Below are 22520 nucleotides of genomic sequence, written 5' to 3'. Positions count from 1 at the left end.
GCACACGCATGCGCACACACACAATCTTATCTTTTGCCTGGCTCCGCCCAAGGCACCTTGTTCTAGCCAATCTAGATGTTAATGGCATGGCTCGTTCCAATAGCTAGCGTCTCCGCCCCTCAGAGTGGAACTCTTCCGAGCTCCTTGTGCACCCGAACCGTGTGCAAAGCCAATAATCTTTCTTTTCAGGATACGGATCCCCTTCGGGCTCCGCCCTAGGTACTTTTTAGATCTCCACGCATGCTCAACCTCTGACCTTACGGTCCTAGTGCAACGTTTGCTCACGTTACTATTTTGCACACAGACCGTAAATTGGTGCCGCTTGCACCTCCGACCGAGGCCCTTAAAAACGCGTGTTTTGGCCTCTCTCGTCGGACAACGTCCCTCTCCTGAACCCCTCAGAGACGTGCAGACTACGAGGAGTACGCAATTCGTTAGGCACGTTTCAGTTCAGGAACTTATCACGAAGAAGTCTCTAGTTGTCCATCCTTCTGCCTTCCAACCTCTCTGCCTCTACGGAGGCCTGCCTACTCAATCTCTTGGTTACCTACCTCACTACCTTGGTTTACCCAGTACTTGGCAATCTGTTTCCGAAAGCTCGATGGCTCAGCCAGGGTTCTCCCATAATTGCTGGTCGGCTTAGGAAACTGACGGTCAAAGTACTACCCTACCTAATCCTCACAGTAACTTGGCAATCTGTTTCTGAAAGCAAGATGGCTCAGCCAGGGTTCTCCCATAATTGCTGGTCTGCTTAGGAAACTGACGGCTAAAGTTACCTCCTTCCGAACTTGGCAATCTACTTCCGCAAGTTTCGCTTCAGCCCGGACTCGCTCCAGAAACTGCTGGCAAGCTTAGGAAGTTGACGGCTAAAGTTCTGTCGCACCCCTATTTGATGTGTGTTTTGACAGACTCTAAGTTCATTGCTTAGCTGGCCTAAAACGCACCGGTAGATCAAATAGTTACTCCCTGTTTGATGTCTGTTCGCAGACCGGTAGATCAAACGGTAAACCCTTACACCTTCCTTGTTTGATGTCTGTTCGCAGACCGGTAGATCAAACGGTAACCTTAATTCCTTCTGGTAACCAACTTTGTTCAGACGGTAACCTTTACACCTACCCTGTTTGATGTCTGTTCGCAGACCGGTAGATCAAACGGTAACCTGTTCCTAACCTTTGGTAGCCTACCCTATTTGATGTCTGTTCGCAGACCGGTAGATCAAATAGTATACCTCTTACCTACCTACCCACTAGGACTGATTCGTGCCCTCCCAGTCTAGTGCAGTTTTGTTTTATTTTTGTGAAAAGTGCTACAGTCAATTTTGTTTGTTTATCAGTGACATTTAGTGAGTTATATTTACTACCTATTGGAACGTCGCCACGTAAGTTAAAACTCTTTTATATAAATAGACACAGTACTTACACTGTCGCCCCGGCTCTGGTTCTTGTAATTTGTTTAGAGCCAATAAACTGCAGGCTTACTGCAAGGAACATATTTCCCGAGTTTTGTTTCAAGAGATATCCCAAAGGATTGTTTGGTTATCAAACCTTAATCAGGATAACGATTCCATTGTTTCCATTAGAAGTTAAGTCTTGGCCACGGCCAACGCTACCGTGTAATACTAAGATTCTTCAGACTGTTTTGTTAGCTGAGTTCCTGTTTCCAGTATAACTTTACCGCTCGAGTTATAGTTGGTGTTTTGCAGAAACTTTGGTTGACTAAATAGAAGTATTTTGGTAAATTACAAAACTCTCTTGTGTGGGTGCCGGTCTACGCAAACGCATACCGCCGGCCCGCCACATAATTTGGTGGCAGCGGTGGGATATCTTGAACAACCTGGGATATCTTTAACAATCTAGGATATCTTGAACAACCTAGGATATCTTGAACAACCTAGGATATCTTGAACAACCTAGGATATCGTGAACTTTTTGCACAGCCTTAGGATATCAGGAATAATCGTGACATCGTAAACTTTGATACCAGTTTAAGTTATTGAGGTGAACTGTGTTTTGTGCATGTGCATTTTTGCATGTGTGATATTTATTGTGTGCTGAAAGTTTTTTCCATCTGTTTAACTTTCATTCCATCCTCCTTGGCGGAAGCGAAAAGGGAAAAGGACGCTTTTGTTGTTTGACTGGCCATCAATCAGCAAAACATCCTGCTCACTGTATCGTGACGCCAAACGCACATTAGTGATTTCAGTTCATTAGTGTTTAAATAAGTGCAGTGCATTTTAGTGTTGAAATTAGGCATTTAAAGCCCCATACAGGTGAATAAACTCATCGTGAATTTAAATTTAGTTAGGTTAAGTAAGAAATTCCTCTCAGAAACCATTATTGCTCAAACCTTCGAGTTTTCGCAAATCTAAGAGGTTCATTCATTTATTTAATTTGTTGTTTCTACGTTGAAACGTAATTTGAATTTTTAATCATGGCAGAAGCTGACGGAAGTAACGTACAGCCAGAATATGTTAAAGTTTCTCAGGCAATTCAGGTTATTGCAGAACCATTTACAGGAGATCGTTCTAAGTTGAGGCAATTTATTGATAGTTGTGAAATTGCTCAAGGGTTAGTTAACCCCCGTGATAAACCTGTATTATTGAAGTTTATTAAGTCGAAAATTTTAGGAGAACCTAGAAATCGTATTTTAGTTAGATTGAACGTAGATACTTGGGAAGCAGTTAAGACAATTTTAGAAGAGAATTATGCTACACATAGATCTATTGATTATTATGCTTGTTTATTGTTTTCTGCCAGGCAAGGCAAAAATGAGGGTATTAGCTCATGGGCTAGCAAGTTAGATACAATTCGAGCTGAACTGAAAGCTGCTGCTTCGAAAATATGTAGTGAAACTGAAAGAGCTGGTGCTCATTCACTTATTGATCATTTGACAAAAGCATCTTTTGTCCAGGGAATTAGCGATCCCCGCATTCAAACAGTAATTCGTGGTAAAAGTACAGAAGATGATAGTTTCGCTCAATTAGTAGATTTCGCTCTAGTTGAAGAGTCGCACATATTGTCTCAGAGACGAAAGCCATTAGATTCTAAGAATGAAGATAGGGCAAATTCTTCAAATCATAACCATAAGTCAGAGAAGAAAGAAAATAGGAAATTTTCCCAGAAAAAGCATTCTGAAAGTAAATCTAGAGATTCTCATAACTTTTCTCATTCCCGTAAGGATAGGAAAAATTTTAGGAAAAAGGTTCATTGTTTAGAAGATTGCGATCATTCAGTAGACTCGCATGAAGAGCCGCATGATAAACATTGTAGTGAAAATAGTGACAAATTTGAGGATTCCACTTCTTGTTGTGCTTTACGTTGTACACACTCCTATCATTGTCGTGCAAAGCGTAACCACACTTGTGCGAAGAAGCGTATCCATGTTTGTACCCGGCAGAACCGTAGTTCTCCGCATCGCCGAACGCGAAGTCGCTCCCCGCGCTGTTCTCATCACCGGCAAACGCGCAGTTCTTCTCCGCGTAGTTCTCGTTGCCGCAAAACGCGAAGTCGTTCCCCGCGTCGCATTCAGCGTCGCCCAGCGCGAGATCCTTCTCCGCGCCGTCCTCAGTGTCATCGCACAGCGTGTGCTCATTCTCCGCGTCGCACTCAGCGTCGCCGATCGCATAGTCATTCTCCGCGTCGCACTCAGCAACGCCCAGCGCGTAGTCCTTCGCCGCGTCGCCCAGTGTATGTGTGTCCTCAGCGCCGTACACCGCACAAACCTTCTCCGCGACAAAAACCGAATAATGTCTCACCGCGTCGTCATCCCGTCGTTGACACGCATGATTGTGAATTGAAAGAGAAATGCCGAGCTGACCACAGCACCAAGCCAAAATCTTGTAGCAAGAATAAGTCTTTATGTTGTTTATCGAAACACAACTCCTCCAGAGTTAAATTAGAGAAACGTGTTGATAGTACTAGAAATCAGAATAATAATGTTAAGAAGATTTTCCTTTGTTCCACTGAACAAACGAGTAATAATTGTACGAAGGTGTCCCCACCTCAGAAACCTGATCGAAATTCTGTTAAGTCTGATACAATTGGACGTTACGCCCAATTATGCGAATGTTCCACTAAGAGCATAATCGATAAAAAGGGTAAAATTAAAGTACGAATGATGGATTTAAGTAAGAATTACGAAATGTTATTAGATTCAGGCTCAGATCTATCGCTTATTAAGTATAGCCATTTACGTGAGTCAATGTTAAGAAAGATACATAGATGTGACTCCACTCCAGTGCATGGATTCAATAATTTTCATGCCCATACTTTAGGTACATTAGATCTTAGATTAGAAATAGGCAAGAATAGAGTGACTCATACTTTTCATGTAATGCGTAGTGATTTATTGCCTCCTAATGTAGCCGGTATAATAGGCAGAGATTTTCTTCTCGAACATCATTGTGTAATTTCGTATGACGGACAAGCTGAATTGAAAATTGATGTAGGAACTAAAGTAAAGATCCCAGCACGTACTGAAAAGCTAATTGAAGTTAAGACTGAAAATAATGGGATAGGATTTTTGTCCAAACGTACTTTGGCAGACGGTGTATTCCTGCCAGACGCTATAGTTAAAGCATCCGATAACAAATGTGTTACTAGCATTTTGAATTTGACTGAAAATGAGGTAGACGTACAAATTCCTCCAATTTCTTTAGATTTTGAACCACTTCTTGATATGACAAAATCTCATAGTGTTTATGCATTGAGCAAATCTGACAATGCAAGTCAAACTAAAGGATTAAAATCGCGTTTAGAATTACTTAGGCAGAACTTGCGATTAGACCATTTGAATCCAGAAGAGAAAGCGTTAATACTGTCGCAATGTGAAGAATATCATGATTTATTTTATTTAGAGGGAGACAAACTCTCCTACACTGATGTGATTGAACATAGCATCCCCATTCATCCCGACAAACGAGGTACAGTCGTGACTCAGAAACCGTACCGTATTCCAGAGGTACATAAGGCAGAAGTACAAAATCAAATCGACAAGATGTTAGATGAAGGTATAATTTCCCCAAGCAAGAGTCCTTGGAATTTTCCGATATTAATAGTGCCGAAAAAGATGGATGCATCAGGCAAACCTAAGATTCGTATATGTTTAGATTTTCGTAGGCTTAATCAGATTACTATTGGAGATAGCTTTCCTTTACCGAATATTACAGAAATACTAGATCAGTTAGGGCAATCGAAATACTTTACGACCTTGGATTTAGCCAGTTCGTACCAACAGATTCGAATTAAACCTGAAGACCGTAGTAAGACCGCCTTCAGTACACCATATGGTCATTACGAGTATAATCGCATGAGCTTTGGATTATGCGGTGCCCCCGCAACATTTCAGAGAATGATGAATATTGTTCTATCCGGATTGCAAGGATTAAAGTGTTTTTCGTATTTAGACGATTGTTGTATCTATAGTAGAGACTTAAAGGAACATATGTCAAGATTGAAACTTGTATTTGATAGGTTTCGAACCTACAACCTCAAACTTCAGCCTGATAAGTGTGAATTTCTTAGAAAGGAAGTGACATATTTAGGACATCAAATAACAGATCAAGGTCTGAAGCCAGACCCTCGCTTAATTGAGAAAGTGTTACATTTTCCGCATACGAAAACTGTCAAGCAATTGCGTGGATTTTTAGGATTAAGTTCTTATTACCGTAGATTTATTGAAGGCTATAGCAATATAGCCAAACCTCTCACTCTTTTGTTAAAGAAAGATGTTCCATTCAAGTGGGAAACTAAACAAGAACTAGCGTTCCAAACTTTGAAGGAAAAATTGACAACACCACCTCTCCTTCAATATCCTGACATGAGCCGTCCCTTTATTATTACCTGTGACGCCTCAGAAGTCGCAATTGGAGCTATCTTGTCTCAGGGCCAAATTGGCCAAGACAAACCAATCGCTTACGCTAGCCGTACACTTAATAATGCTGAAAGAAATTACTCCACAACCGAACGTGAATTACTTGCCATAGTTTGGGCTGCCAAACTATTCCGCCCATACATCTTTGGAAAGGAAACCACCTTTGTGACTGACCATAAACCTTTGCTTTGGGTGTTTAGTGTAAAAGATCCTAGTAGTAGACTTTTAAGATGGAGAATTAAGTTAGAAGAATACAATTATAAGATTGTTTATAAAGCAGGTGTCCGTAATACCAATGCTGATGCATTGAGTCGTATTGCATATTTAGACCCCGATCCAGAAGGTCAACCTTCTACCCTTGACGAAGAAACAAAGAGTAGGATTCTGAAAGAGTTTCACAACCTTCCTACCGGTGGACACCAAGGTATTCATCGAACTATAGCTAAAATCAAAGCGTACTTAGAGTTGAACAATATCGATCCGAAATCTTGGAAAAGACTAAACACCGATGTCGAAGAATACATAAAGAAATGTGAGTCGTGTCAAAAGAACAAACTCACCCAACCTAATGTCAAACTTCCCATGGTTTTGACCACCACTCCTGAAGTAGTATTTGAGAAATGTGCTTTAGATCTTGTAGGGCCGTTTCCTGAGAGTTCTCTCGGAAACAAATACATCTTAACATGCCAAGATGAATTATCGAAATATTTAGTGACCATTCCCCTACAGCAACAAGACGCAGAAACCGTAGCTGAAGCCTTTGTGACGAAATTTGTTTGTGTTTTCGGTATACCCCAAACCATTTTAACCGATCAAGGAACTAATTTTATGAGCGATACCTTTAAGAAAATGTGTCGCATGTTCCAGATTAGGAAACTACATACTAGTGCATTCCACCCTCAGACTAACTTCGTTGAAAGAGTTCATAGATCTCTTGCTGAGTATCTGAGGCATTATGTGTCTGAAAACCAACTGGACTGGGACGTCTGGTTGCCATACGCTGCTTTTGCTTACAATACAACTCCGCATTCAGTAACTAACTATACTCCACACGAGTTGATGTTTGGCCGGATGGCTAACATCCCTGGTATATTACAGAAACAAAGTACCGACATTAATTACGCGTATGATGATTACATCAAGACCCTAAAGCAGAAGCTTCAGAACAGTTACGAGTTAGCTAGATCAAAATTGAAACAAGCTAAGGTTAAAAACAAAGAACAATATGATAAGACCGCCTCTCATAAAGAACAATTGTTTAAAGTAGGCGATCAAGTGTTACTTAAAGATGAATCTGTTAGAAGAGGACGATCCAAGAAATTGGGTTCACAGTGGATCGGTCCATACAAAGTAGTTAAAGTTAAAGGTGTTAATTGTACTATTGCTAATCGAAGAAAAACATTCGTAGTTCATGCTAATAGGTTAAAGTTATATTATTAGTAGATTATATTAGTAGACTTTATTAGTAGGTAATGTAGTTTCCGTTCTTGTTCGCAGCCATCATGAGACATCCTCTCTCCTTGTCTGCTTGCTTGATTATATATAAAAAAAAAAAAACTTTTGGTTATATGTTCTGGTTATTCTCATCTAGAACTTTAATTAAGTGTAATCACCCGAAAACTCCACAAGGTTGAGCAAATGTAAAAATACATACATGGTGAAAAACCAAAGAGGAATATTTAATTAACTTCATAAATTTAATTTGGTTGTTTGAAATCTAAAAATTCTCATTTTGGTATTTCAGATGTTAATTATCAATGACTCTTATTTAATTATTTACGATAATTAAATCAGATGTCATTTCATATGTTATTTATTATTAAATAGTCTTTTGAAAACTATTCATGACACTGTGTTGTCTATTAAACATAGTCAATACTCGTAGTCAGACCTATATGAATTTGCATGTCATATATTAGTAAAAACATCGAGATCAATTGTTTTCATTAATCAGAAAAATTCTTGGTTATGTTATTAGTTTACCTTTGACTGATGGTTTAAGATTTAATATGTATAAATTAATTCCATTTCCAACTGAGCTTAAAGACAATAAGTATTTCTTTATACAGCCTCAAAATCCGTATTTTCTTATTGAAGTATTAAAGCAATCTTACCATAGTATTGTAAAATTGATGAACATATGTTTAATACTTGTAAGAAATTAACCTTAGATAAAAACTGTAAAGCTTATGATCCAAATTCCTTAATCAGTTCTCAGGAAATATATGTAAGTAACAGTACAAGTAAAGATTTGCTTCCACCACTAAATGATAGCATTGATTGTTGTATATTCTCAGACTCAAAGATTAATATTAAGAATATGGAATTTACTTTGCCGTTAAATCATATCATACACAAAGTTACAGATTTACAATATGCCAGCCATCGTGTTGAGGATGTTGAAAAATTAATTAATGAACAAGAATGGCAGATAAGACAAAGTAACCATGTATTTTCTTATTCTATTTTGACTTATATAATCATGTTTACTATTTTGATATTTCTTTGTGTGTATTGTAGTTTTAAGTTTAATTGTTGTAGACACAGAAATAAATGGTGTAATTCAGACTGTATCAGAACCATATGTTTTAAGCCAACAATCATTGCAGGTGTACAATCAAATAGTCCAGCTCTTAATGCTACTTATCGAGCTGCTTCTGGTGAAATAACTTTTAACGAGGAATCACAAGATGATGATTCACCTCATCTCAATCAGAGAGTTACTAGGTCTAGGAACTATCGTTAAAATTTAATTTTGGAATTTTTTTTTCCAAATTTTGATTGTAGTTAGTACGAAAAATTTTTGCCTTACAGTTAAAACTTAAATTTTTGCCTTCCAGTTAAAATTTTTCTTTCCCTAGGAGGAAGGACTGTAGTGGAACCGCAAATTCGCCATTTCTTTTTGCGAATAAATATTCTTTTTTTTTCATTTTTAAAACCTGCAACAGAATTCGTATTCATTTACTTCTTTAAAAATACAAATTCGTGTTGAGTGTTCTTTTTTTTCCCTAGCTGGAAACCAGACATTCTGTCTGCCTTCACGAGTTCCCCCTGTCTGACCTGTAGGTCAACAGCAGTTAAGATAAACATTCTCCCCTTCTGGTTCGATACAGAAGCTTGGTTCTTTTTCTATATTGATGTAGTCTTTTAACAAGTTAGATTATTATTATTATTATTATTATTATTAGTGGTAGAATACTGTTAAGGAAACCCATATAGATTGTGTATCTTTTTTAAATGTCATTTTTGCTTCTAAAAGGAAGATTCTTTTTCGTTCTTCGAAGCATTAAATATATATGTATGTCTTTGGTCTAAAACAAGTAAGATAAACTGTCGAAGGGTCTTGAGTTCATTATGTATAAAACCTTTCAAGTTTATTACTTGAAATCTTTTATGTTTTAATATATGTTTATAGTATAAGATACTATTTGTACAATTCTCTGTAATATCTCGATGTAACCTCATTCTTCCAGAGAAAGGGGCTCACACACATAAATTCAAGGACTACACATCACATGCACACGCATGCGCACACACACAATCTTATCTTTTGCCTGGCTCCGCCCAAGGCACCTTGTTCTAGCCAATCTAGATGTTAATGGCATGGCTCGTTCCAATAGCTAGCGTCTCCGCCCCTCAGAGTGGAACTCTTCCGAGCTCCTTGTGCACCCGAACCGTGTGCAAAGCCAATAATCTTTCTTTTCAGGATACGGATCCCCTTCGGGCTCCGCCCTAGGTACTTTTTAGATCTCCACGCATGCTCAACCTCTGACCTTACGGTCCTAGTGCAACGTTTGCTCACGTTACTATTTTGCACACAGACCGTAAATTGGTGCCGCTTGCACCTCCGACCGAGGCCCTTAAAAACGCGTGTTTTGGCCTCTCTCGTCGGACAACGTCCCTCTCCTGAACCCCTCAGAGACGTGCAGACTACGAGGAGTACGCAATTCGTTAGGCACGTTTCAGTTCAGGAACTTATCACGAAGAAGTCTCTAGTTGTCCATCCTTCTGCCTTCCAACCTCTCTGCCTCTACGGAGGCCTGCCTACTCAATCTCTTGGTTACCTACCTCACTACCTTGGTTTACCCAGTACTTGGCAATCTGTTTCCGAAAGCTCGATGGCTCAGCCAGGGTTCTCCCATAATTGCTGGTCGGCTTAGGAAACTGACGGTCAAAGTACTACCCTACCTAATCCTCACAGTAACTTGGCAATCTGTTTCTGAAAGCAAGATGGCTCAGCCAGGGTTCTCCCATAATTGCTGGTCTGCTTAGGAAACTGACGGCTAAAGTTACCTCCTTCCGAACTTGGCAATCTACTTCCGCAAGTTTCGCTTCAGCCCGGACTCGCTCCAGAAACTGCTGGCAAGCTTAGGAAGTTGACGGCTAAAGTTCTGTCGCACCCCTATTTGATGTGTGTTTTGACAGACTCTAAGTTCATTGCTTAGCTGGCCTAAAACGCACCGGTAGATCAAATAGTTACTCCCTGTTTGATGTCTGTTCGCAGACCGGTAGATCAAACGGTAAACCCTTACACCTTCCTTGTTTGATGTCTGTTCGCAGACCGGTAGATCAAACGGTAACCTTAATTCCTTCTGGTAACCAACTTTGTTCAGACGGTAACCTTTACACCTACCCTGTTTGATGTCTGTTCGCAGACCGGTAGATCAAACGGTAACCTGTTCCTAACCTTTGGTAGCCTACCCTATTTGATGTCTGTTCGCAGACCGGTAGATCAAATAGTATACCTCTTACCTACCTACCCACTAGGACTGATTCGTGCCCTCCCAGTCTAGTGCAGTTTTGTTTTATTTTTGTGAAAAGTGCTACAGTCAATTTTGTTTGTTTATCAGTGACATTTAGTGAGTTATATTTACTACCTATTGGAACGTCGCCACGTAAGTTAAAACTCTTTTATATAAATAGACACAGTACTTACACTGTCGCCCCGGCTCTGGTTCTTGTAATTTGTTTAGAGCCAATAAACTGCAGGCTTACTGCAAGGAACATATTTCCCGAGTTTTGTTTCAAGAGATATCCCAAAGGATTGTTTGGTTATCAAACCTTAATCAGGATAACGATTCCATTGTTTCCATTAGAAGTTAAGTCTTGGCCACGGCCAACGCTACCGTGTAATACTAAGATTCTTCAGACTGTTTTGTTAGCTGAGTTCCTGTTTCCAGTATAACTTTACCGCTCGAGTTATAGTTGGTGTTTTGCAGAAACTTTGGTTGACTAAATAGAAGTATTTTGGTAAATTACAAAACTCTCTTGTGTGGGTGCCGGTCTACGCAAACGCATACCGCCGGCCCGCCACATAAGAAACTGGAATGAGCTTCGAGGAATAATTGCGTAAATCACTATATAGCATGTAAATTTTTCCCGTTAGCAGTCTCTCATTGTATGTAGGATGCACCGAGTATTTCTTTTGCGAGAGATCCCGGGTTCGATTCCCGGTGGGGACACTCTGTCGAAAAAGTGTAAAACGCTATTTCAGGCCAGCCACCCTGAATGAGGTTTTCCTGGGTTTTCCACATTCATACCAGGCAAATGCCTAGATGGCATTTGACTCACAGGTCGCTTCCTTCCTTCCCCAATTCTATCTTCCTTCCCTTTCCCCGGGTAGCGTGCTCGCTGAGGAACGTAGTCCCTCAAACGTGACGGGCTAAATGACCTTAGATGTTGAAAGCCTAAGTCCTACAGCCTAAATCTTAGTATTTCTTTTTTCTCCTTTTTACCTTCTTAAATTCAGTATTCACACACAAGCAATAGCACATTTTTGGAAGTTCATCGTACTTAGGGATGCGCACGAGACAAGATTTGAGACTGTCTCGTCTCGAAAATGTGCTGGAAACGTGATGTCTCGACTCGAAAAATATATATTTTTCTATTGGAAGAGCTATGTCTCGACTCGAATTTTGTCAGGAAAATTCTGTCTCGACTCGTCTCGTGCGCATCCCTAATCGTACTGTATCCAATCCTGCCAAATTGTGATAGTAAATGCCCAGCAAGTAAACTGTTGCTGTCGCCAGTGAGTGAGGGTGTGGCAACAGAAAGATTTTGTTTTTGTGAAGTTACTGAGTGTAGGCCACAGCGACACGGTAATTGCACAACTGTTTCGTCGCCAGCGAACGGTAGGCTTAATGGTTTAATCCTCTCAAAAATTCTTGCTATTATTTTCAAATAGTAATTACATCCCTTTTAGGAGTATACCTTACAACTATGCAAATATAAATTATAGTAAAAACCATTTCTTATTTTTTAAATTATAAAATAAATAAATAATAATTCCGGCAGAATAAAAATCTATTAATTTTTATTGTCAATGACCGACATAGTTTGTAACTGTACAAATAAAGCTGTTATCGTAAATTTTTTCGAAAAAAAAAAAGAAATATATGCATAAAAATTTGCTCTTAAACATTATGTTTTGTTCAGTCTGTGAGATAATGGAAATATGTACCATCTATGGACAATATTCGTAATTAAACAAAAGTTCAACTTGGAAGGAATCATGACGAGCTATGTTTCGTTATCCATACAGTGACAACGCCATAGGGGGGACAAGGGGACGAGAGTCCCTAGTAGCTACTTCTGCCCGAAGTTGGGCGTCCGATTTCGTCAAGTTTTTTCGCTGTTATCTCCTTTGCACACTTTCTGCAATTTGTTAACTAGGTTCATTGTTCCGTGCTCTTCACAAACTTTTAGAAGATCTTGTTCGTTGTCAACGTATTGCTTCACAAATGTTAAAATTGTTACTTCATTGTCCTTGTACATTCGCCATATTGATAACATATATGCTCGTTTCTTTCCCACAATTCAGCTGTTTTGTTACCTTGCGCCAAGTAGTTCCCTCCGCTTGCCGTATAGTCCCATGTTTACAACCGCTTATATATAACAAATAAACAGATTTTTCGAGACACTTATATATTATCAAGCACACAAACGATCAAATTATCCATATCTTTCCTATAAATTTTAAAAAATTTTGCTGGAAACTGACGCCCAACTTTGGAACTTAACCCCCCCTGACTGCCACCTAGACTTCCTCCCCCCAGACTCCTACAATCTTTAAAAATTCTACATGTAGTATTTTATATCAGTATTATAACCAATCTCATTGTTAAATTGTAGACTACTTTCCCTTCATTTACTATGTGGCAGATTAGTCCTCAAGCTTTTTTGTTTGAGTGTCTGGGTATGCATGCATATTTCTGTTTTCTAATTTAGCGCCTTTTGAGGTAAAATTTAGTTATACTTCTTTCTTATGATTTTAAATTATTGTGCCTAGCGAACAATAGTAGATTTGGTCGACTTGTTTTCTTCTCATTGGATCAACTTCGATTGGAAACAAAAGAAAGGTAAAACCAGTTACGTAACTTGTTTGTATTTATCCAGGTTTGAAGTTTTCAGTTTCATATATATATATATATATATATATATATATATATATATATATATATATATATATATATATATATATATATATATATATATTATTTAAAGGTTCTATACTTCTTTTTTCTGAAACATTATTCTCGGCTTTCAATATTCAGAGGATGTGTCTATAACAGCTTAGTTTGCAACTACCAGGGCTTAATTTTTTGAAGGGGATAAAAAGAGTTGTCTTTTCCCTTCCTGCAAATGATAATAATAAATTTATGGAATTAAATTGATTCACAATAAAACGTATTGTCAGAGTGCTGATCTTTCGTTAGTAATTGGTATATACTAGTGCTCCCTGCAGCAATCATGTCAAACTAACGACAAGTACACTGCATTTTCCGAGTGGTTACGGAAAACAAGACTTGGTGAAAGGGTTACTAAATTTCTTTAAAATTAGAAGGAATCAGTTCAAACTGAGATATATATAATTTATTATAACAAATAATTCAACGGACAACATATAAATAACAACTAACAAACAGATTCCTTTGTGAAATTGCTCTGCAATCACATTTTAATGTCGGAAGGTGAGATTTAACTTCTATATAACAACTCATTCAAGTTCCAATAATTTCGATTCAATTTAGAAATTACGTTTAGTTCAAAAATTACTGCGAAATATTTTACCAAATCCAACGTTACTAATTACATGCACTTTAAATCTAATAGGAGTCGGGGCTATTCCCAAGTGGGTGACCAATACTCACCTTAATGTTATCCAGAAGTAAAAAAATTTTAAAAAAGGTTTTAAATTTAGAATTTTGTGAACTCACTCACAATGCTCCCGGTTCCTTATACAAACCACTAATAGGCCTACACTTCATTTAACTTCTCATCTCCACAACACAATTTCGAAACAATTTCACTGTCCAAAGATTTTACATGTTAACTAAGGAAATTACCTTGTCTTACTACAAGGTTCGATAGGTCAATTTCTCAAACGAAAGTTCGTAGGTGGCAGCACTATAACTAGCAGCAATGTTCATCAATGTTTCCATCTCCGATAGAAATCACAATCTCTTATTACTTTTTTTTTCATTACGCTTCATCCCTTACTTATTTTGTTTCAAAGTACTGACATGAGGTCTACCATATTGACTAAGAACTGCTGAAAAATTCGTAGCCCAACCCAGAAGGAGTGCACGTGGAATGGTGAAGTTTTACTTCTTTTACACTTCCCCCAAGAGTCCATATACTACCTCGTACAGTGCTCCAGTTTTTGCAGAAAAGTTTAAAAATCTGAAGATTTCCTTGCACCACTGTTCATAGCACTATCCCTACCAGATCTAAAATGGCGTCCTTTCAAGTGTTATTTAAGTTTGAGAAATAAGTACACGTAATAGTTAGACGGAGCTAAATCTGCGGAATAAGAATGATGATCTACACATTGAAATCCAAGATTATGCAATGTCAGCTGTGTTCGCAGTGGCTTGATGGACAGGTGTATTCTCCTGAAGGAACAGAATTTCTTTCTTTTCATTTTCCGCGGCGTTGAACTTTGAATTTTTCTTTCAGTTTTGTAAGTAATGTAGAGATTCTGGATTAAATGTCTGACCGTTGCGGAGGTAGTCTATGAGTACAACTCCATACTTATCCTAGAAGAATATTACAAACAGTTTCTCAACCTACTTCTGTGTCTTGAACTTTTTGGGGCGAGAGAGAAATGAGTGCTACTACTCCATTGACTGTTGTTTCGTTCAGGATCATAGTGGCATAACCATATTTCGTCCATGGTTACTATTCGTGAGCGAAATTGATCAGCATTACGTCAAATTGGAAGAAAACTTCTCTTAATGCCGTCACTCTTTTATTCTCCTGATAGATATTTTGGGAACCAATTATGCCGAGAACTTGCGCATACAGAAACCATTCTGAATTATGATACCGACGAGTTAAAAAAAAAAGAAAAAATGCCTAGAATCTCTGACACAAGGTTTGCTGAGAAGGTAAAAACTGAGAAAGCGGGGTGCAGCCACACCTCAGACTATAATAAGTATATCGTGAGTTTACTATACACTTTAAAAACTATATAAATAATAGCTTAAATTATTTTTGTCCCTTAAAAGCTGGGGTGGCCTAGGCCCTCCGGCCCCGGGCTATATCTACTACTGGCTGAAATGCTGCAATTTTCAAGAATAATGTCACAAATTGTATTCGTGATTTTGGGAAGAGTAATTGCTTTTAATCATCCTGAATGTAAAGCATAATTTGTTGAGAAAATCGCCACGTTTATACTAAATCACTTACTTCTTCACCACTGTATATAACGGAGGAGAGTCCCATGGTGTTTCACTGATTTTCTAATTAATTTACTTCAGTGACTTTCTTTGGTGGTACAAAAATGTTGTAACAGTTAGGATCTGAATGTTCGTGAAATTCGGTGTTTGGGCACACATAATCACTTCAGAGGCCTGAGAAACAATAAGAATTTCATAATTAATATGAAAATTTGTATTTGTACATACAGAGATATGTTTTTCTAAACTACGGTTTCATTTTTCTACCTAGTACCTACACTCCTTCTGGATTGGACTACGATATTTTCAGCAGCTATTCGTAAATTCTCTCTCTCTCTCTCTCTCTCTCTCTCTCTCTCTCTCTCTCTATATATATATATATATATATATATATATATATATATATATATATATATATATATATATATATATATATATATATTTATATAAAGAGAGAGAGATACGTAGCATATAGTACTAGACGAATGTGTTACTTGTAGCCAGTGGCGTATTTACGATTTTGTTTCGGGGGGGGGGGGGCTTTGCCTGAAAATGTGAAAATTCTGCAAGATATTTCATATACTTTACTATAGTAAGTAAGATTTCGGGGAGGGCTTAAGCCCGGAAGCCCCCCTAAATACGCCACTGCTTGTAGCATACGCGAAAGTAATTCAATTTGAGTTTAGGCTTCAAAAGTTTCATTGAAAAATATTTTATGTGCAGACGTTACTTATTTGTTAGCTACAAATTTTACTTGAAATAAGTTTAATTTATGATCATATAAGTCTAATATGAAAACTGCAACGAAATACACAATGTAATGTACAATAAGTCAAACGTAATAAATATGTCATTTTTGGTATGGCAAGTAGCATCCCCCCGAAAATGTATCTGCCCCTCCTTTGCCCCCTCTAAGAACTTAAAGCTGGCATCGTCACTGTATCCATACTAAGAAACTGATGTATTAGTAGCGCCAGTGGCGTATTTACGGGGTTAATCGCGCTTAAGCTCTCCCCCGAAATAAATTTGTTGTTTTGATGCATTCCATGTACAACAATAATTCTTCTTACCATTTCTAAGAATTTCATTCACTTTCCATTTTCTCATGCTATTTGTTCAGAAATAATGCTATATTTGTCAAATTTCATTCCATGTAATAACTGTGTTCTTTTTTCTTTCTGTCGTCCATTCTACTCTTCTGTTTCTTTTTCTTAGTTGTTACTTTCTTTCGTTTCTCCTATTATACTTTCGATCGTTGTTAGTTGTGATTCAAGTCGGCCGTCGTCAGTAACACCAAAACTAAGAGGAGCTGATAAGCGAAACTGGTGTTCCACACCAACTTGCACGGATATCAGCATAACGGGATTTTAGTTATTGTAGCAAAGGAATATTTTCATCGTTTAGTTATAAAGAAAAGTATATGTTTGAATTAAAGAAAATCTGGAGTTGAGGATAAGTAACCGGGAAAATTAGGTAGGCCAAGAGATGTTTCTTTTTTCCTTCTATGAATAGAGTAAAAGGTTAGATTCACTGCTAAATTTTTGTGTGTATCATATCACATAAGATTCACCAGTCTACAATTCTTGACATTAAAACTGCAATGTATGCATAAATTAAAATATATTTAATTCTCAAACTCAGGTGGGCAATTGCAGCACCTCAGAAGACAAAATCCTTAATAAGCCAATGACTAACGACATAGTGAAAAACTTGATGAGGTTATATATTTTAATATCTCTCAATAGGTGATGTAATTATCGTATAGCGTTAATTCTTATTTTTTATAGGGTTTACTATGATTCATAAGTTATCATTATCTTTAGCTTTATGATATTTACTGATTGGTGTATACGTAATCGTTCTTAATATTGTAGAATTTCCATTTCAGATTCTGCTGTAAGGGACCTATCATCTACAAAGGGAATACGGTTAACATTTTTATTTTCTCTTCAAAGCTTGGCAATGAGGTTAAAATCGTAGAAAATTTATTTTTGTCATTATTAGTTTGGAACGTGAGGGTATGGTGACCCAGTGGTAGAAAGCTTAATTCTGGTACTTGAGGTCCCTGATTTGATCCCCAGCGAAGTAGGATTGCGGTCGACAATATCGTGTCCGTGGGTTTTCTCGCGGTACTCTTGTTTCCTCCCCCTTCTCATTCCACCAATCCTTCCATCATCATTTACTTGCTTTAATCATCGTGTCTTTTAGCCTGGGACGTTAAATTGAAACCTGAAAAGCTTTATCTTGGATGCTGCTGACAATCGGAGAGAACGAAATATAATGCCAATGAAAAAAGAAACTACTAGATATTTGAACTGATTAACATGTTCATACCCCCTACAATAATGACGCTATAGAGCGACATGGAGGGCGGACGTTTCCCATTAGTGACATTGTCAGACTCTTGGGACATTACCCCCCACGACTGCCCCTCTACATATGTTGCATTGCAATGTTGGCTAAGAAATATACAACCATGGTTTTCCTATACAATGAATAAATAAATAAATAAATAAATAAATAGCTGCCGTTCCGAATGTATCTATGCTTCCGCTTTGTCCCCCAACAAATTATGGCTAGGGTCACCACTCGCGTTACGTACCAGAAAAGTGGGTTTTCTTTGTATATCTGCCTCTTCTTCGTCCGTTTAAGAGATGTATGTACAAAGTACATACTCTCCCATAGAGTCCATTTCGTTCAACGAGTTCGAAACAAAAATGAAGTGGAAGCTTTCCGTTTTATGTCCAACGGTTATGCCGCTTGGGTAAGTAAAGGAGACGGTGATGATTGATAACTTTGATCTAGACGTTTTCATATAATTCCATAAGATAGTAATACATTTCACCATCGGTTTACCATAGAACCAGGTAAGCAATAGCACAAATTCACCAGTTGCGTAATAACAACCTGCCATTATTCAAAGCCATTCAACCAGGAATATACCGAAAATACCTTGGACATAATCTTTTAGTATGGTTAGTTGAAAAGAACTGGAAAAATAATAATTAATCATTTTACTCTAATAATTCCTTATTCATTCACCGAATAATAAACGACAAGCTCACAGACAAATTAATTTACACTTTTCTTCTAAATTGTTAAAACGGCTACTAACAAAATAGGCAAACACTTTCCATCCACTATAATGATGAGAAAAGAATGCAATGGTGGAAAGAATAAAGTGGGATGAAACGGGAGAACCCGGAGAAAACCCACGCACACGGTGTTTGACCACCACAAAGCCCATTTGATACGAGCTGGGATCTAACCAGGGACCCCTCGCAGCAAAGGTGAACGCAATAGCACAGAACCATACTCAAAAGAAAACTTTTATAAGATTCTTGAGACGGGAGTGTTTCAAATTTTCTTCCTACCACACAAAATAAGCTACTTAGCTGAAAGATAATAATTTTTAGAAAATAAACTTCCCCGAAGATGTCACTAAATGTTTTTCTTTTTTTAATAATTCAATGTTTCATTACCAATGCTAAAATATCATATAAGTCAGTTTTCTAGAAAGATCTATAAAGAGTAGTTTACTCGTTTGGGTGAGTTATGTTTTGACGATTTTCACAAGATCTACTCATTTGGTTTTCTTCAAATTTCACAAATAAATATTTTATCAACAACCATTGAATATGGTAAACAATTTGTCATCAAAGAGGTTTGGAGTTGGCATCTGGGTGAATTTATCAAAAACGACTCATTTGATTTTGTTCGTGTTTCAAACGTATATATTTCATTAACATACATAAAATACGGTATGATAATTTTATAATGCAATGTACCACATGCTTCTGTGTACAAACAATGTCATACGCTTTGTAAGCACCAGCTCATGTATTTAGTCCTGAGTACGACACACCACGTGGGGATACTACAAGAAGCAGAAGACAGACCACCAGCTCCTCCTGCAAGTCACATGACAACAGAACAGCAGCGCCGCCGCCGCCGCCGCCGCTTTGGAACGCCTATAAATTGAACAGCAACCAGTGGACTTTTACCAATTTTCTTGTCTCCCTCTTCTTGCTTGCCTCGAGCACTAGGAGTAACCTACCCTCAAAGCCTCTAGTCTTCTTCGGGACTTTGGGCTAGTCCTTTCTTCCTTGGTTAGCCTGCTTCGGGGCTCTGTGACTTTTATCCCCCCCCCTCACTGCTTGCTTCAGAGCATTGGGGTTTCCTATGCCACTCTAACTAGCCTGCTTCAGGGCTCTGTAGATAAGGTGCATTTTTCCAGCCCCCCCCTTGGAATTTCGAAACAAAACCTATGCCAATCGTTTGTGCTACGTTTGTGCCGGAATGTACCGCAAAAATTTTCGTTTGTACCACTTCCGGTACATTCCGGCACAAACGTAGCACAAACGATTGGCATAGACTTTTGATTCGAAATTCCAAGGAAGGGGTTGCCGTTTTCCCAGCCCCCCCCATTAAAACTCTTATAACTTCGTACCGGAAGTGGTACAAACGAAAATTTTTGCGGTACATTCCGGCACAAACGTAGCACAAACGATTGGCATAGGTTTTGTTTCGATATTCCAAGGTAGGGGGTTGCCGTTTCCCCAGCCCCCACATTAAAACTCTTAAAACTTCGTACCGGAAGTGGTACAAACGAAAATTTTTGCGGTACATTCCGGCACAAACGTAGCACAAACGATTGCCATAGATTTTGTTTCGAAATTCCAAGTTTGGAGGCTGCCGTTTCTCCAGCCCCCCACTTTAAAACCCTTATAACTTCGAACCGGAAGTGGTACAAACGAAAATTTTTGCGGTACATTCCGGCACAAGCGTAGCACAAACGATTGGCATAGGTTTTGTTTCGAAATTCCAAGTTTGGAGGCTGTCGTTTCTCCAGCCCCCCACTTTAAAACCCTTATAACTTCGTACCGGAAGTGGTACAAACGAAAATTTTTGCGGTACATTCCGGCACAAACGTAGCACAAACGATTGGCATAGGTTTTGTTTCAAAACTCCAAGGTGGGGAGGCTGGCGAAATGCACCTCTGTAAATATCATATCTCCGATCGCACGGTCAAGGATTACCTAATTTCCAGCTTAGAAACTAGAGGAAGTAGTTTATAGATTTTTTGGTAAATACTGTTTTAATCAGAGAATTTTATAAATAAATGGTAGTGAGATTCGATTCCGGACTCATTTTGTACTAACCTAGCTTAACTACCAAGGAGTTTTACAATGTTTCTTCTTTTTCCTTTTTTAAAATAAAATTCTACGATGGGGTATTTTATTTTTGGAGATCACTTTTCTACGGGCGAAGTTTTCCGTATACTAGGCTATAATTTTCTTCATATTTCTTTAAATGTTTCCGTAACATATATAACATGATATTTTTCAATTTAAGATATTGAACCAAAAAACTCTAGTGTGGTAATTCGTACCTTGTGTTCAGTATGTAACACGTCTGATTAACAGATATAAAAATTGAGCCATCATATGGAGATAACAAAAAGTAATGATGTGCATTTCCAAATTGACGTCGACACACGAACAATACCCTGTAATAGACGAGAATCGCTTGTCTGTCTGATATTGATATGATTTATTTTGACGCAATGTGCTAGTCGTTTCTGCTATTCAGAACACTCTACAGAGAATTGTATATAATTTTTAAAGGCGTGACGTAGGTGAAGTACATTTGTTTGATGTTTCATGTCAAAAGATAAAAAACTGAATGCACAATTTACTCTCATGTTTCGTGGGATATAAAAATCAGCTTGTTTGTTTCAATCGATAGCACATTTTTCTCTTCTTTTCTTTCTTTCTTTCTTTTTAAACTTTTGAGCGACAATGGGAGAGAAGAAAGTATAGTTAGTGATCGTGAAATAATAGTGATAGTTCAATTGGAAATTTCAATAGATTTCCACGGTTCATGTTTTCTTTTGAATTTAACGACCTAGGGTTACACATCGAGAGCAAGGAATGGTAATGAGATGGATATAAAGAAAGTGGAAGTAAACAGGACAACCATAAGAGTACTTACCCACACAGTGTTTGCCAGTCTCAAAGCATACTTAGAGGGAACTGGGGTAGGACAGAAACCTTACGCACCAAAGATGAGCGTTACACCATTGAGGCGTCACGATCTCTACTTATTTCATGTCTCCAGAGCGTTCTGCAATTGAGACATCACGGTGTCTATTCGTTTCATGCCCCCTGAGCCTTGTATTACTGAAACATCGTGGTCTCTACTTATTTCACGCCTCCAGAGTGTTCTATTACTGAGACACCGCAGTCTCTACCCATTTCATGACTCCAGAGTGTTATACCACTGAGACAAGGCGGTCTCTACCCGTTTCATGCCTCTAGAGCGTTCTACCACTGATACATCCACGTTTCATGCTTCCTACATACATAAAAAGTGATTTTTTTTCACATTTGGCCGCCTATTCATCCTGTTGTACATACACTTGCCTATCGTTCAATACAACCGGACCAACGTTTACACCTAATGCTTGTGTAAGATTCCCTTAAAGGACTTTCCGAATGATTTTGCTTTCTTCAAGCATGAGGATACTCTGCGGAATGGCGACTTTGTTTAAAAAAAAATACGACTTTCTCTGAAACTTCATGAAGACTTTCTTTAATTCATAACACTAAAGTATAACTCATTTAACATTAGTTAAGAAATTTTTTTAACTTTTTAAGCGAATCTCGTATAAAGGTAGTTATGAGAAATTTCTCTTCGCAAACAGACAAAAGTGTAGTGCGTTTTTGTAACGCAGAAAATCCTTTCATTTCTCCGAATATGGTTATGGATTGTAACGCAAAGAGTAAATTTCCCTCCCAATGCATTCTTAACCGCAGTGCCTAATGGGTTATCCATTGCATTGGGTTTTAACTATTACGTTATCCATTGCGTTGCGTTGGTAACTGGGAGCACCCCGGTTGGAAGAGACTGGCAACAGTGAATTTATTCTGGCATGGACAATAATGAGAAGAGGAGTACATACACTCT

The sequence above is a fragment of the Thermobia domestica genome, chromosome 12 (assembly GCF_964235325.1).
Source record: "Thermobia domestica chromosome 12, izTheDome1.hap1.1, whole genome shotgun sequence".
Taxonomy (NCBI): domain Eukaryota; kingdom Metazoa; phylum Arthropoda; class Insecta; order Zygentoma; family Lepismatidae; genus Thermobia; species Thermobia domestica.
The sequence above is the reverse complement of the archived record's forward strand: the minus strand, read 5'-3'. Positions refer to the sequence as shown.